The following is a 17,893-nucleotide window of genomic DNA, read 5'->3' on the forward strand; positions in this document are numbered from 1 at the left end:
GCCCGCCGCCGGCCAGCTCCTCGTTCGCACAGCGTCGCCTACAGGCCTTCATCCCGACAGGGAAGAGCCAAAACCACCGCCAACAAAAAGACCGCATATTTCCAGAAACCAAAGCATCACAAACACGATCCCAATTCAATCCAGCGGGGAATCTTCTTCACCTCCAAGGGTTGCGTTCTCACTCCGCAGAAATAATGCAGACACGGGCGTAGAGTGCAGCCTCTCCAGGGGAGAGAAGGTGTACGATACATCCATCCGCCAGACTGCAGAGACACCATTTAAAAAATGCACCGTCGCCGTCGAATCGCGGGCGTCCTCTACGCGGCCGCCCCGAGCTCGGCTCCCTAAGCTAATGACCACCAGCTGGGCTAGCGAGCCGGGTCTGCGAGCCGAGCCGGGCCGGGCCTGAGCGCCCCTCACGCCCACGACCACCAAAGAACTCGGGCCCCGCTCCGGTCGGCCTCCGGGAAAATAAGGACCGGGGAGAGCCGGTGCCGCCCGTGCCGCAGCGAAAACGCCGCTTCGGAGGATCGACAATAAAAGGCAACATCCGCAGTCGCTCTGAGGAGGAGAAGGGCGCAAAGGAGAGCCGCCACCGCCTGCCGCCGACCCCGGCCTGCCCGAGCGCGGGGTGGTGCGGCGCGGCGGAGGACGCGAGCCCAAGTGGCGGCGGCAGCGGCGGTGGCGGAAGTGGAGTGGGGAAGAGGGGGTGGTTGTTAGTGTTTGGCGCCGGCGGAGGGAGTCATTCCTGCAGCTGCACTTCCGGTCGGCATTTTGTTCTGAGAGGGAGAGACGGAACGAGAGAGAGACACACACAGGGCTCCTTCCCCCCCCGCCCTCCCCCCCCTCCCTCCGTCGGTACCGACTCACCCGACACCACCAAGCCGCAGGGAGGGACGCCCCCGCCGACAGGAGGATTGGTTCCCGGGCCGGCGGCGATGCCCCCCCGGTAGCTCGGGCCCCCGGTCGGGTGTTTGTGAGTGTTTCTATGTGGGAGAAGGAGGAGGAGGAGGAAGAAGAAGCAGCGATTTGTCTTCTCGGCTGGTCTCCCCCCGGCTCTACATGTTCCCCGCACTGAGGAGACGGAAGAGGAGCCGTAGCCACCCCCCCTCCCGGCCCGGATTATAGTCTCTCGCCACAGCGGCCTCGGCCTCCCCTTGGATTCAGACGCCGATTCGCCCAGGTAAATTCCTGCTCTTTATTTCGGCGGCGGCGGCGGCGGCGGCGGCGGCGGCGCCAGGTCCTCAGCGTCTCTCCTCCTCGCTCCCCTCCCCGCCGTTTCCTTAGCGGCCCCAGGTCTCCTCCACGGGCGAGTCTAGAGTTCGCTCCTCTCTGGTGGCAGCCGCCCTGGGTGGCGGTGGTTTTGTACTCTCTCCCGGCCGGCTCCGGTGGCGGGGACTGGGCTCCTGCCGGGCGGCCGGGGAGGCGTAGGCCCGGCGGAGAGTGCAGGCCGCGGGCCAGCGGAATCTACTTGAGCTCGGGGATTAGGAGAGCTCCGGGCTGAGCGGAGCTACTGCTGGTCGGTGACAGGCCTCGCCCGGGAGAAGAGCCGTAGCTAGTGAGGAGGCGGAAACAATACAACTAACAGCAAATGTGCCCTGATCGTCCCCATATTTACAACTTTCCTGGTCCGGGAGTGGGGAACGTCCCAGTGAAACAAACAACCCCCCTTCTTCCCCCTGTGACCCCATGAAGGGAGGAAGTAGTTTCAGTTAGTGAGACAAATGTAAATACTCAGACACGGATCCAGTGGTAATTCTTGCCCTGTGTAAAACTTGTTTGGACATTAGAAAGTTAATAAAGACTCATTTTCTTTTTTGAAAGAATTAAATTGCCCACATGAATATTTAATATAGAAAACCATAGTGTGGTAGACACTGCATATGCTCCCCCCCCTTCACCAAGAGCTTTTATGTTGTTGTTTGACAGTGTGTGTTGCACATGGACTTTTATTCAAAGGCGAGTGTAAAGTACTTGACAGGTTTACCCTGCCACTTTAGATTTGTGTGCGTTATATAAGGACAATTTTAAACGACTATACATGAAATACTCAGGTACTTCCTGATCTAAGCGTGTAGAAGCATAAGAAGAATATTAAATGTTTTGAGAATTGTACCGAGGTACAGGTAAAACCCATTTTCTCTAAAAGTATAGAAGTGAAGTTATGCTTAAAAATCCCAGGGAGGTTAAAAAAAAAAAAATGTAGAAGGTGCCATCCTTTCATGTCAGGGCAGATCTTCTTGAAGTCCCAGGATTGTCATTGGCTGTTTGTGCCCATGATGTTTGACTGTGTAATGAGAGAGGTGTCATTTTAATAGGTCAAATGTATCTGTAAATGCTAGAGAAAAATATCAGTTCTGCCTTAACAAATTCTAGTTCACGAGTAAGTAAAGTGTTCAGAGGTTGTTTATTGAGGTGTTGGAAGGGTAGGTTGGTAAAAGGGAAAAACAATCAATTTAAAACTGCTCAGCCATACAAATTGCATAGAAAAAATAAATGTACCTGGCATTAGACTATTTTGATACTTTGTCTCATATTCACTGAAGGAAAACTTTCACTGGTTAGAATGAAGCAACACTGATCAACAAAGTCCCTTGTTTTACTAATGGGTGTTACATTAGTTCGGATTTTTTGTCTCATCAAATTATTATTATCATTGTAGAATAAGTAACTTTTCTGAAGGTTATTTTTAAGTTTAGCCCTCTGCTTAAAATAAATTGTTGCACATTTCCAACAAACGTATGGGTAAATGTTAAAAAGAGTGAAGTTAATATAGCTGTCACGTACTAGGCATGTTTTTAATGCTATAAATCCGTGTAGTAGTCAGTAGCGTGTCCGTGATTTGTATTGGTCAGGGAGCAGTTTGAATTTTAAAAAGCCTGAAGCTCCTGCTGAGCCCCAATCCCGGCCTCCCTCCCTCCCACTAATCTCCCATTCCTGTCTTTGTGCTGCCTGCTCCTGTTAGACACTGTTTGCTACAGGGCCTCAGGCCTACACTGGGTGGGGGGCAGGCGAATGGGGGCTTGCTGGGGAGGAGGGAATACAGAAGGGAGGGAGAACACTTCACATCTTAAGCAGAGGGTTTGGGACTTGGGGGGTCCGGGTGGGTAAGGGTTTCAGTATGAATGTTTGAAAGGCCCTTAAATGAACCTGTGATGCCTTTACAACTTTTATTTAAATAAAATACGGAGATGTATGTCAAAGGATGAACGTGTTTCTACTAAAGGTAATGGAAAAGAGGAGTTCTGCTTGCTTAGTTTTCAACAACAGAAGCAACTTACTTTTAGAGTTTTATAGTTAAAGGGAGCTTTCTTACACAGGTGTTTGAATCAATGTGTTAGATATCTGTTTCTTTGATTGATTTTTTTTTCTTGTGACTTTGATTAAAGTGAATTAGTTCTTACCAGATCTTATTTTCCCAATTCTACATATTTAGTGTTTTGTAAGTAATACAGGTTGTGTGATAGCTTTCATTAAGATAGTGTAAACATTTTAAAGTAAATTGAAAATAATTTTTGTTTGATCCAAACCAATTATATGGGTTATTTTTAAAGGAGGAAACATTATAAAGCTCCAAAAAAAAAAAAAACCCTAAACTTGAACTTTAAAATTTTTGACAACTTAGTTGGAAGGAATAATTTGTATTTCCCTAGAGATTATAAATACTCTGCTCTACCTCTCCTGTATTGGTTATCTGTATAGTCACCAGTAGCTATTTTTGTATTTCTACTGTTATTTTTTTTTAATTTAGTGAAAGAAGACCCTGTAAGTGTTCCAGTAATCTTGTAATGTTAGTTGTATTATTTGGAGAAATAATTTCTAGTATTATTCAACAGTGTGGTTTATTGTTTCGAGTCTGCAGAGATACCAATAACTTATAAAAATTACTTGAAAAGAAAGTAGCTTTAAAGTAAAGCCTAATAAATCAAATTAAAATTGAATATTAAATACTTAATTATTTTTAGTGTTTTGTGAAGAGTATGTAGGATGCTTCTTCTTGGAACCATTCAGCAATTTGTTTACTAAAGTTATTGGAAAGCATTTTGAGCCTGTGTTAGGGATCATTATAATACTGTCCCCTTTAAGAAGAAAGATTGTATTTGAAGAAAAACTGTCTATTTCAGATTATCTTTGGTGATGAAAAGTGAAAGTTTTTAGTATGGTAGTAAACCAGGTTTTGTTTCTTGCATAGCAGTCATTATTAAATTTCACAAATACTATGAGCAAAGCTATACCAATTCAAATATGAAGTCTTTTTTATTTGGAGCCAGACTAACCAACTCAAGCATGTATTTTCTAAAGCTAGTATGTTAATTTAATATTTAATATTTTGGTACTAACCCATCATCAAACTGCTATAGAAACATTTGAACCGGGCGCCTGGGTGGCTCAGTGGGTTAAGCCGCTGCCTTCGGCTCAGGTCATGATCTCAGGGTCCTGGGATCGAGTCCCGCATCGGGCTCTCTGCTCGGCAGGGAGCCTGCTTCCCTCTCTCTCTCTCTCTGCCTGCCTCTCTGTCTACTTGTGATCTCTCTCTGTCAAATCAATAAATAAAATCTTTAAAAAAAAAAAAAAAAGAAACATTTGAACCCACCATATTTTGGCATACCTTATATTTATGTGAAAATCAATACGAGTAGATAAAAACTAAAGTTTGATTTTGATATAATTTCATTTAACTTTCTCCACCCATTGCTTATTAGGAAAAGGATAATTTGTGAGTAATTCTGGAATTTTAAAATATGATTTTAGTTTTATATGAAGTGATTGGGAAGACTGGGGTAAATAAAAATTCCTTTTAGAAAAATGTAACTTCAGTGCTGTTGATCACATTTATTTGCTATAAAATGAATAGGAAATTACTGAATGGGAACTTTATAGAAACTTGGTAATGAACTGTTTAGATGCAGATACTTACTTTAATATCCTAAGCATATTAAGTTGGCTTTGGTGGTAATATATGGTACTACATAGCCTTTAAAAATAATTTCAAAATAAACTTTTTAAGCACAGCTTCTCTGTTTTTAGCAGTTGTCATTTATAATTATTCTTTGAGTTTTTAAAATGGTTCTTTTTCAAGGTGACCTGAGTTTATTTTTAAATATTCCCATTTCCCTATGAGAGAAGTGACCAGCATGATTTCCATTTTTGATGAAAAACTTGATACTCAGAGGCCACGTGATTTGTGTCAATTCATGTAGTGAATGCCAATAAGGGATTTTCTTGCTCTTACTAGTTTTTTATTAGATTATTTACTTAAAGGAAAGTGTCAGCCCTGCCCATGAAGCTAGATATTGCTGTTGCTCAGTGCTGACTCTGATACCTTATGTGACTTTTCCAGTGATCAGAGTCCAAGGTGCTTTTTTCTCTTCTTCTTCTTTTTTTTTTTTTTTTAAGATTTTATTTATTTGACAGACAGAGATCACAAGTAGGCAGAGAGGCAGGCAGAGAAGAGAGGAGGAAGCAGGCTTCCTGCTGAGCAGAGAGCCTGATGCGGGGCTGATCCCAGGACCCTGGGATCATGACCTGAGCTGAAGGCAGAGGCTTTAACCCACTGAGCCGCCCAGGCGCCTCGCTTTTTCCTCTTCTTTTAGGGAGATATGATACCTGTCTCTTAATTGTATTTTCCTGGTATGAAGATTGTACTTTTACATTAGAAATCCTGACTTTGTATGCATGTTTGGTGTTTGAATGATTGAATTTATTTACATTTTGTTCCTCTTTAAGAATGTAAATCAGTTAACTATATTTGTAATAAATATATAATGACTCATGCAAGTGTTTTTATGGAGTGGAATTTTAGTGTTTCTAGTTGATAAATACCATGTCTTGGGGCACCTGGGTAGCTCAGTCGGTTAAGCATCTGCCTTGGGCTCAGGTCATGATTCCATGGTTCTGGGATAGAGTTCCGCATCTGGTTCCTTGATCAGGGAGTCTGTTTCTCCCTCTGCCTGTCACTTCCCCTGCTTGTGTGTGTGCGCGCCCATGCTCTCTCTCTCTTTCTCTCTCTGACAAATCTTTAAAAAGAAATAATAAATAAAAATAAAAATACCATGTTTCTACTTAGTCATCATTGTAATTTTAAAAAGTATTTTATGTGCTTAGAATTTTTTACCCAAGTAAGTAATAAAAATGATTTTAGATATTTAGCTTACGTATTATTTTGTTTGGCGTAAATCTAGGGTCAGTTTTAATGAATTGAGTTTTGTCAGAATGCATATGTTTTAAGGCATATTTCTTTCTTTTTCCAAAGTGATACTGTTAGGAGAGATTATTTCTTAATATAGCATTGCCAGCTAGATAAGATTTTGAGGGCTTACTATGTGCCAGGAACTGTGTTAAGTATGCCCCAATAATATTATCTCATTTAAAATAAGCTCAGGAAATAGAAACAGTAATCCACAATCTACAGATGAAGAAACTGTGGCTGGAAAGGTTAGAAAATTGCCCATTGTCTTAGATTAGTAAATGATCATCTGATTTATATTTTTTCTTAAGGATTTAGGATTCCACATTTCTAGTTTTAATAAAATCTTCATTTTTTTTATTGCTCAGTTAATTCAGTACTTACAAGTCATGTAGTCAAGGAACCTGTGTACTTTGGGCAATGAACTAAAATAGAATTCAGAGTGTATATTCTATATATAATATTTTTGAAATCACCAAATCTTTACTACCTTGTTTTTTAGTGTTAAGCAATTTGTGTAATTTTTACTGTTTAAATTTTTTATTTTTATTGTTGAAATTGTCAAAGCAATGATTTCTAGAAAGGGAAAATTCAGCTTCAGAGAGTGATTTCATTCATAGAAATGTATGTGATCAATTGTAATATAGTAGATGAATCTATAAATTAGTATGATTTAAAAAAATCTATAGTGTTTCTATAGCCAAAGAATGTTAATCCTTTCAAAATCATCAACTTGGGAAGTTGTGCGCTTATTTTAGAACTTTTGCCATGCAATCTTACAGGGATTCCTTTAGTGTTTATCTTCAGGGGTGATTTTGAGTTTTAGAGACAGTAAAAAGCAATTTAGAACTTAGTTTAAGAAAACTGAGATTTAATAAGATCTTTTTTGTGTGTGTCAGATACTATATTGAGTGGTTTACATTTGTAATATGTAATATTTTTAAGAAAATATTTTATGTATTTACTTGACACAGAGAGAGAGAGCACAAGCAGGGGGAGCTGCAGACAGAGGGAGAGGGAGAAGCAGGCTCCTCTCTGAGCAGGGAGCCCATTGTGGGGCTTGATCTCAGGACCCTGGGATCATGACCTGAGCCAAAGGCAGGCGCTTAACTGATAAACCACCCAGGCACCTCTGTAATATGTAACGTTATTGAGTGATTTCCATCTACCATGAATCTTCAGGATATATGAATCTGATTGTGTTTCTTATTCTGAGATATTTGAGAAAACTGAGGTATAGAATGATTAAATGACTAGCCGAAGGTCCCATAGCTAACAAGTGGAGGAAAGTAGAGGAAGGACTCCAAAGTTGATGCTTTACCTATCAGCCTTAACCACTATACTCTTTATCATGTTTTGAACCTCTTAGCTACCCAGTGAGGTTAGTGATGTGTTCTTTTTTTTATAGACAAGGAAGTTGAGGCTCTTCATGTTTAAGAACCTAGTCCAGGGTGGCAAATCTAGTAACTGTTAGAGGTAGGACTGCAACCCAGTATATCTAATTCTAAAATGTCTTTCCGTTCTAGTGCCCTGCCTCTTCAAGATATATAATACATTTTTTGATGAAAAGTGTAGGCTTTGCTATAAAGCAGTGAAACTTTTTATGTTGTATAAAGAGGAATTCTAAAATATTTTGGTTAGTTATAAATGATTATTTGATTACAGTCTTTTATGTAAAATACCTTAGTTTATACCTCATATAATATACAAAATGTATACACAAATATGCATTTAAGTAGGATATTTATTTTTAAATATATGCATACTGTATTTATGGAAATTGGCAAAATGTGGAAAAGGCACTTTCTTTTTCATGATATTGTGATTCAGTTATAAAAATGTCAAGCATTAAAAAATATTTCAAAGAATACATTAAACTTCCAACATGGTTTATGTAGGTAGATTGTTTTGCTATCTTACATGTGTGTAACATCAGTTAACATGAATGTACCAAACTTTTAATGTGTTCTTTTATATATGTTTGCCTTTGGCCAGAAAGGAAAAACATTTTCAGTGTACAGAAACATGGAATTAGCATTAGTTTACTAAAATAATTTTTTTTTAAAGATTTTATTTATTTATTTGACAGAGAGAGATCACGAGTAGACAGAGAGGCAGGCAGAGAGAGAGAGGGAAGCAGGCTCCCTGCTGAGCAGAGAGCCCGATGTGGGACTCGATCCCAGGACCCTGAGATCATGACCTGAGCCGAAGGCAGCGGCTTAACCCACTGAGCCACCCAGGCGCCCCTAAAATAATTTTTTATCCCTGGTCTGTGAGTGGACGTTTTGAGAAGTAACACAGGTAAGATTTTTATATGTCCTGAAAAATTCAGAAGCTGTGACATAATTTTGAAATACTCAATTCCTTTTTGTTGCATTTATTTGGGTCATTTGTACTTCTCAGTCCTTTGGTCTTATGCTGATGAAATGTATACTATTTTTAATAGGAGTACTATTTTTTTTTTTTTAAGATTTTATTTATTTGACAGAGATCACAAGTAGGCAGAGAGGCAGGCAGAGAGAGAGGAAGGGAAGCAGGCTCCCCGCTGAGCAGAGAGCCTGATGCGGGGCTCGATCCCAGGACCCTGGGATCATGACCTGAGCCGAAGGCAGAGGCTTGAACCCACTGAGCCACCCAGGCACCCCAGGAGTACTGTTTTTAACAAGTTATTGATTCTAGGTACCTGAAGAACTTACAGTGCTTAAAACACTAATGAATTATTAAAATATAGTTTACTCTAAAAATACTAATCTTTGATTTTATATTTAATCTTTTAATTTGCAAAACAAAAATGTCCTTGAAATTAATCCTAATAAGGAAAATAGATCACTGACTTTTCTGAACACTTCTACTTCTCAACCTTTTCGAGAATTTTACACTGGCTTTGAGTTGTCTTTATCTGATAGAATTTTAGGTTGCCAATTTCCATCTAAAGAAATTGATCATCTGAGTTAGGATATATGTAATTTAGTTTTTCCTTCGTAAAGACCAAGTTGAAATTTTATGAGACTGTAAATTGGGCATAACTCCACCTCCCTTTTAAAAATACCATTCTTAAAAAATTGATGCACATGGCATGTCACCCCCACCCCTGCAAGGTTCTATGTCTCAGAAAACTTCAAAGTTGAGAGTTGATGTGTAATGCCCTAACAGATACTGTTATCATTCTTTCCCATTTGAGAAAAGAGTTAAGAAACCAGTGTTCATGCCATAACCTACCTTCAGACATACATAACATATGCTTTTAACTCTATTATTCATTTTACTTTTTCCTCTTTCCCTTTCTTGTTTCTTCCTATCTCTGTCACTTTGTCCTAAGCGAAAATTTTTTATAGCACAGTGAATACAGTTGGTGGTGTTAATGTGGATGTTTCTGTAATGTATTATTTTCCTTCATGAAACATTGAGCATTTTGAAAGTCCTCAAATTCTGAGATCTTTGTAAGTTCAAGATACGAGTGAGAAACTATTGATTATTAACTGTGAAAACATATTTTTGTGTACCAGTCCTGCTTTCTTACATAGACATGTGTTACTTCTTGAAACGTCTACTCACAGACAAGAAATTTATTTTAAGGAGAAAGAGAAAGTATGGCCTTTTTTTGTGAAAGTTTCTCTGGTTATTCCATGTCATAACATGTTAGTTTATTACTTGTATCTCTTTGATAAAATAATTTGTTTCTGTGACTGTAAGCCATACTAAGCCACCAGCTATCTGAGAGCAAGGAGACCTGCATTACTTTCATCTTTATGTCTGTAATATCATCACAGTGCTTTCCCTGTTTTGCGTATTCAGTACATTTTTGTTGGACTGATTGATTAGAATTGAACTGTATGATATTTACTAAAGATACATTTCTAAACCTAAGATTAGTAAGTGGCAAGTATATGTGTTAATTTTGAAATATAATTGTCTTAGATATATATGTGTTCTTAACGCTTCTTCCTTCTTGGATAAGACCACTTTGTTTACATACATCCCAACAATGCACACATACAACTTGTGTGTAAAAATAAAAACTCAGAACAGAGTTCCTTTTTTAGTTGTTAGCAAGGACTGTAAAGTATACAAATGGTTTTTTTGTTTGTTTGTTTTGGTCGCTTGGGTGATAGAATTTGGAATAAGATACTGAGGGAAGGTATCCAAATACTCTCGTTTTAAGCTCAAGATTGATTTATTATAGTTTTAATCTTCTTTACTAATTTATGTATTGTGTATAGTAACAGTGTGGATAAGTTAACTATAATGAGACATACATTACAGTACATTAAAAATGCTATTCACGGATGCCTAGGAAGCACAGTAAGCGTCTGCCTTCGGCTCAGGTCATGATTCCAGGGTCCTGGGATCAACCCCTGCCTGCATCGACCTCTGCATCAGGCTCCCTACTCAGTAGGAAGTCTGCTTCCTTCTCTCCCTCTGCCTCTTCCCCTGGCTTGTGCTCTCTCTCTCTCTGTCTCATTCACTCTCTCTCAAATAAAATCTTTTTAAAAAATGCTATCCATATAAAATAGTGCTATTCATATAAAATTTTAGATGACTGAAATTTAAAAATTAAAGTGAAGCTCATTGAACTGTACTTTACACAGTAAAAGTCACTGTTTGAGGTACACAGTTTGATAAGTTTTGACAAACATGTTCAGTCTCGCAACCTCCACCACAATCAAAACATATAATGTTTTCATCACCCCAAAAAGTTGCCTTATGCCCTTTTGCAATCAGTTTCCTACCTCTGTTCCAGCCCCAGTAACCACATGTAATTTCTGTCTTTATAGTTCTGTCTTTTCTAGAATGTCATATAAATGGAATCGTACAGTATGTAGGCTTCTGTGGTAAGTTTCTTTTGCTTAGCATAAGGCTTTTGAGATTCCATGTTGTTGCATGTATTAGTAGTTTGTTAGTGACTGCATTTTTTTTTAAGATTTATTTATTTATTTATTTGAGAGGGAGACAGTGAGAGAGAGCATGAGAGGGGAGAAAGTCAGAGGGAGAAGCAGACTCTCCAAGGAGCAGGGAGCCCGATGCGGGACTCGATCCCAGGACTCTGGGATCATGACCTGAGCTGTAGGCAGTTGCTTAACCAACTGAGCCACCCAGGCACCCAGTGACTGCATTTTGAAATTGAATTAGAATACCTTTTAACTTCGGTACTACTGTCAAAAACTGTACAGCTTTGGATATTTCTCTCATCTTGTGGCTACTTTACATATATATATATATATATATATATACTGAATTTATGGATGTATTTATGTATGCATTATGTATGTATGTATGTATTGGACATAATGTTACTTGCCCATTTTTGCCCCTCACCTCCAAAAAATTTGTAATTGGCGTTATTAGTAAGTGACATTTATTTATATTAGTTAATTCTGTCAAGTTAATGCTCCACCAACCAGGTAAAATAGACATTGCCCTCTTTTTCATCACAATTAAAATAGGTAGCATCACGTATTTTGAACATCTGGTACATAGAAACTGGAATAAGAAATGAGGGATGGTAGAAGAATAACTTGTCAAAAATTGAGTTCATGTTTTAAGTTTAATGTTTGTTATTTATACTAAAAATAGAGCATCAGTTATAGTGAAGAGCAGTTAATGCCTCTCTTTTAATGCTTAAAGTGAGAGAAGCAGTGCTGTTTACTGAAAGTTGGGGCAGATAATGAGTAAAGGACCATTTTCTGGTCATTTTATTTGACCACTTTTTTTTTTTTTTTTTTTTTTTTTTTTGCCACTCCCTTTTGGAAACCCCTTTCTCCCTTGGGTCCAGGGTTATCTGTCTTCTATTTTTCTTCCCCTCTGTATTTGACCTCTCATTTGTAGACTCTTGCTAGTTCTTCCTCTTCTCCTCACCCCTTAAATATTGGTATTCATTCCCAAGGTGGTTCGTAAGCTTTCGTTCTGTTCTCCCTTCCTGTTAATCTCATGTATTCATACGACTTTTTGTGTGTTTGTTACCTGGATGCTGATGACTGATAAATTTATCTCCAGAATGATATATTTCTCTCTGAGACAGATCCATCTGTCTACCAGGCACCTCCTGATGTCCTGTAAATACTGTAAATTCAAAGGTATATAAATCTGCACTCATCCCTCAGTTGTTCTCTACTCTTACCACTATCCCCGCCCCCAAAAAAGAAAAGCCTATTCTTAGAGCAGTGGAAGTAGGTGAATGTTTCCATCGTCACCTCAGCTCCCTAAACTGAAAATTTGGTGATAATGCTTGACCCTTTTCCTTTACTGTACCTTTAACCCAGTTGTTCACCCCGTGCTGATGTTTGTTAGCATTTCTGAATATCACTTCAATCCATCCCTCCTCTGCTGTTTTTGATTCGTAGAGTGGGTGTATATATACAGCTTGTCAGTTGGAATAACTTCTAGCATTCTAAGAAGACAGCAATTAGTGTTGGGATATTTTTTATATGCTTGGGCTCTGGTATTTAAAATTAAGGTATATACATGATGCCTGGGTGGCTCAGTTGGAAGAATATGTGACTCGAGCCCCACGTTTGGTATAGAAGTTCCTAAAAAATTTTTTTTAAATAAAATTAAGGTCTAATCTTTATTAACATTCATGCTTTATTGCCTAAATGAGACTGTTTTCTGTACACGTTTCCACTAAATCAAATTTTTGGGGCTTCTGACTTATAGTCCAGTATATTGACTAGAATAGTTTGCTGCCTCTCTCCTTTTAGAGTACTGTAATTCATAAATGTGTACATTTGTTTCAATACTGTGTTTACATATTAAGGAGCAAAATCTGAGAGGAAAATGGGAATGTTGGAGGAAAGGGTAAAGGAAGGGCTTTTAACTTAACTTTCCTAAAATAAATAAATTTCCCTATACTATGGAAACAAGTTCACTTGATTAACTTTCACTTTTATTGCAGATAACAAAATTAAAGAAACAAATGCAGTGGGATATGATACCGTTCCGTTGCTAGGCATTCAAACATTTTTCATGGCAAGAGTCAGATATATTATAACTGTATTACTTGTTAGTGAAGTTATTGCTGGTGGTTTTGTATAACCTTAAAATGTTTCCTCCTTAGAATAGGAAGTTACTCCCTTCACTCCCTATTTGAACAAAAGGGTCTGGTTAGAGTTACTGGTTTAAATGATCCTGAATATCTTTTGTGAAGGACACATTACAGTGTGATGCTAGCTTGAAAAAGTAAACCTGTCTTCACTATATCTAGAGTTTATAACTTAAATAATAGGTGCTATATTTCACTCCGGTGCTAATTAACATGTTTTTGAGAAAATGGGATCAATCTAAAGGCAGTTTATAAAGGCTGATGGGAGAACCCTGTCTTTATTGAGTCTTTGGTACCTTGTACATAGCAACCACTCAACAAACAATTGTTGAATAAATGAATTTAAATTATATTTCAGTTTTGGGGCTCAGGACTAATTGGACTGACAGAAGATAGGTGGGGCATTAAACTTACATCAAGTAAGTTTAATGGAAGGAAGAAAGAAAGCACAAAGCCCAGAAAGGTCATACAACATTTAAAGTAAAGAACTAGTATAATTTAGTTAATTTCTTGTATTTGGACAGTTACATTTGCTTAGCTGGATAAGAGAAAAATCTGTATACAAGTGTTTTGGGTTCTTTCTATTCTTTTTTTTTTTTAAAGATTTTTATTTATTTGACAGAGAGAAATCACAAGTAGGCAGAGAGGCAGGCAGAGAGAGAGGAGGAAGCAGGCTCCCTGCTGAGCAGAAAGCCCGACACGGGGCTTGAACCCAGGACCTGGGATCATGACCTGAGCCGAAGGCAGCGGCTTAACCCACTGAGCCACCCAGGTGCCCGGGTTCTTTCTATCCTTTTATTCCTGCTTCATCTTTGCTTCTGGTTTCAAGTATTGTCTCTTTACTTCCATCCTCACTGCTAAGGGAGAGATTTGTAGGTTCAAGGCTAAAATGACCTGCAAAATCCAGGTATACATATTCAGAATCGAGAGTTGGTGGGAAAGGGAGAGAAGTGTAGTTTTTCAGTCTTTTCCGGTTACTCAAGGTTTGTAGTGTATGTCAGAGTGCCATTGCATGTCCTCAGTATTCAGATGAAGAGGCCTAAAAACTAGAATTTAAAATGACTTACAATTTGCAACAAGTTTGTTTGTGACTGTCCTAGGCTGTAGTTTAGTATCTGAATCTCTAATATGCTGTCCATCTGTTGAGCCATGCTGCCACCTACATGAGTTAACATATGATTTTCATGATTCTGATTGTTTTCAACTAGAAGATGGCCACCAGAATTTTAGTGTTCTTTATAAAGACTTCATAGTACATCAGTTCTCCATTTCCTTAGTTTTTTTTTTTTTTTTTTTTTTTAAAGTAAAACTACTTACAGTTTTCTGGTATGCTAAGTAAGGCTAAATTGTGGGATTTATAACTTAGAATCTTTTAAGAATTTCAGAGTTAAAGACTTTTTTTTTTAATATAAGCAGTGCAGAAAAAACTACATGGTGTTTGGAAAATAGGAAAAATATCTATAATCTCATATTTTAGGTTTTTCCTACTAAGTTTTTAATAAAAATATTTATATGAATGTAATTTTAGTTAAATATGTATTCATGGTATAAATTATACATACATCGTCCTTTTTTCTCAAGGTTGTCTCATGAAGGTTTTCTTCCTTTCCTCTGTAGTGTTCATAATTATTTAAAATGTTACCCGAGGGCACCTGTCTAGCTCAGTCAGAGGACATGTGACTCTTTTTTTTTAAAAGATTTTATTTATTTGAGAGCGAGAAAGAGAGAGAGCATGAGAAGGGGGAGGGTCAAAGGGAGAAGCAGACTCCCTGCAGAACAGGGAGTCCAATGTGGGACCAATCCTGGGATTCCAGAATCATGACCTGAGCCATGAGCCAAAGGCAGGCTTAACCAACTGAGCCACCTAGACACCCAGTGGACATGTGACTCTTGATCTTGGGGTTGTGAGTAGAGATTACTTAAATAATAATTTTTTTAAAAACTTAAATAAGTAACCCAGTAGTTTTGTCAGAGGATGAACCATAATTTCCTTAGTCATTGTGTTGGACATTTTATTTGCTCTCAATTTTTTCTGTATAAAAATAAGGCATTGGAACATCTTTACATGTACTGTTTTCCCCCTTTGGAGGTTCCCATAAGTGGAAGCTGGACCGAAAGTTTGAACATTTTTATGGCTCTTAATGTGTATTTCCAAAAATAGTAATAATATGTACTTCCATAATCTGGATTTTCATTCATGTTTTAATTCGTTCAGTAAATGCACTTTTTTTTCATATAGATGAAGATTCCCTGCTAAAATTATTCTTAGGTTAACTGCTCCTCTTTCCCATGTTGTGGGAACTTCTTTTTTTTTTTTTTTTTTTTAAGATTTTATTTATTTATTTGTCAGCGAGAGAGAGAGAGAGAGAGAGAGAGTGAACACTGGCAGATGGAGGCAGAGGGAGAAGCAGGCTCCCTGCCAAGCAAGGAGCCCAATGTGGGACTCGATCCCAGGACTCTGGGATCATGACCTGAGCCGAAGGCAGCTGTTTAACCAACTGAGCCACCCAGGCGTCCCTGTTGTGGGAACTTCTTGATGATGAAAATCATAGACTTTTTCAAACTGCGTATATCATTTGGAGGTATGTAGTGAAATTAGCATAGAATCTAATTTAAGCTAGCTGCTACCCAGGTGACATTTAGGCCAGTCATTAAGCTCATTTCTTCAACTGTAAACTGAAGGAGTCCTCAGGTGTTCTCAGGTTTTAGGATTTTTATGGGCAAAGCAAAAGGAAAGAAAGGAATTTAGATAAATGAAAGAAGGGAGTAGTCTCTAGAAGTAAAGTTGCAGTTAAAGGATCATCCATCTTTTATTAGCAGAAAATAAAACAAAACAAAACAAAACAAAATGGTAAGGAGATTTCTAGATTGGAACATCCTAAAAAGAAAGGTAAATTTTTAGATAGGTCCTAGTACTTACTCCTAATATCTGAGGCATGAAATATCTATGGACATGGCCATGATCTCACACCATTCTTTTATTCATCAAACATTGATTGTTACCTATGTCTCAGAACATGTAAGATATTGGAGATGGTGAACTAAAAGACTCCGGCCTTGCCTTCAAAGATTTTTTTTTTTAAAGATTTTATTTATTTAACAGAGAGAGTCATAGTGAGAGAGGGAATACAAGCAGGGTGAATGGGAGAGGGAGAAGCAGGCTTCCCACTGAGCAGGGAGCCCAGTGTGGGCCTGGATCCCAGGATCCTGGGATCATGACCTAAGCCGAAGGCAGATGCTTAACAACTGAGCCACTCAGGCACCCCAAGGATTTTTTTCTTTTTTTTTTTTTTTTGGTAAGGAGACAGAGCATTAGGGGGAAGGGAGTAGAGGGAGAGGAAGAGAGAGAATCTTAAGCAGGTTCCAGGGCCAACATGAAGTGTGATGCAGGGCTCCATGCCAGGACCCTGAGATCGTGACCTGAGCGAAAATCAAGATTCAGATGCCTAGCCAACTGAGCCACCCAGGTCCCCTGTGGGATCTTAAAGTCTAATATAGACAGATAAAGATTATATTACAGTATTAAGATTGACTAAAAGGAGCGCTAAGAGAAATCACCTAATTTGGACTAAAGATGAGGTGTAAACTAAGCTTTGAAAGCCATTAATTAGATTTGGGAGCCTAGGGGGCTGGGGCAACAGCTTGATTTTGGAAACTGCTGATGCTCAGATTCTTGGAACACGGGGCTAAAAAAGGAGCATGCCATAATATTTGAAGCTGCAGAGAGGGATAGAGTTCACATTATGAAGGAATGTATATGCCTTTACAAACTCTGCATCTTACTTTAAAAGCATGGGGAACCAAGAAATTATTTAGTAATGAAGTATGTTTTGTATTTGAAAAGTATTTTTTTGGCAGTGATGCAGCGATTAGATAGTAGTCAGAGAAAAGAAGGCTAGGGAACCTGATTACAAATTGATGAGGTCCTTAGTTAAGACGGTGAGAATGTGGAGGAGGATGCTAAGGAAATAGTCTGGATGCAGTTTGGTATTTTTATGTAGGTAGATTGGGTGGAGAATGAAAAGAGTCAAGGATGCTTCCTTGATTCTCAAGTTTCATACTTGTGGGGCTTGGAATGTGGAAGTTTCATTCGCTAATATCAGGAATATAGGAGAAAGTTTTAAGAATTGTACAGTGGTAATGGGGAAGAAGGGAGGGAGGTGATACTACAGTTTTAGGCATGTCAAGTTTAACTAGCCTGTGGGACATTCATGAGTCAGGTGGACCTGGGAGTCTAAATACTTCAGGTCTTTAGAACTCAGAAGACATTAGGCTTTTCTTTGGCAAAGTACATAATTATGAATTGGTCTAGTAGAGGATTATTTTCATGAGGAAAACATTTCTAAATCTATGTAGGGCTCTTTAAAAAGGACATGTAAAATTTAACTTTAAAACCATGTTGAAATCCTGGGATTCCTTTGTTTTCTCATTTGAGAATATCCAGTATAATAATCATTTTGTTATTATAGTTCTGATATAGATATACACATTAGAATTAGCACATAGCTTTTAAAGCCAGCATAAGTTAAATGACATTTGACTACCTATGAATAAGAATATAGTCCACCCAGACGGGACTGGAAGAGATTATGCTGAGTGAAATAAGTCAAGCAGAGAGAGTCAATTATCATATGGTTTCACTTATTTGTGGAGCATAACAAATAGCA

General features: G+C 38.6%; 1 protein-coding gene across 2 annotated transcripts in view; it reads left to right on the forward strand.

Annotated features, from left to right (window-relative positions):
* Nucleotides 1-840: 840 nt before the first annotated feature.
* NIPBL (NIPBL cohesin loading factor) overlaps nt 841-17,893 on the forward strand; it is a 203,189-nt gene continuing 186,136 nt past the window's right edge. For both annotated transcript variants that reach the window (XM_047731887.1, XM_047731888.1), the window contains exon 1: nt 841-1,183. The gene's annotated coding sequence lies outside the window, so the exon portion shown is untranslated. The remainder of the gene's footprint in view (nt 1,184-17,893) is intronic.

The sequence above is a fragment of the Lutra lutra genome, chromosome 5 (assembly GCF_902655055.1).
Source record: "Lutra lutra chromosome 5, mLutLut1.2, whole genome shotgun sequence".
Lineage (NCBI taxonomy): Eukaryota > Metazoa > Chordata > Mammalia > Carnivora > Mustelidae > Lutra > Lutra lutra.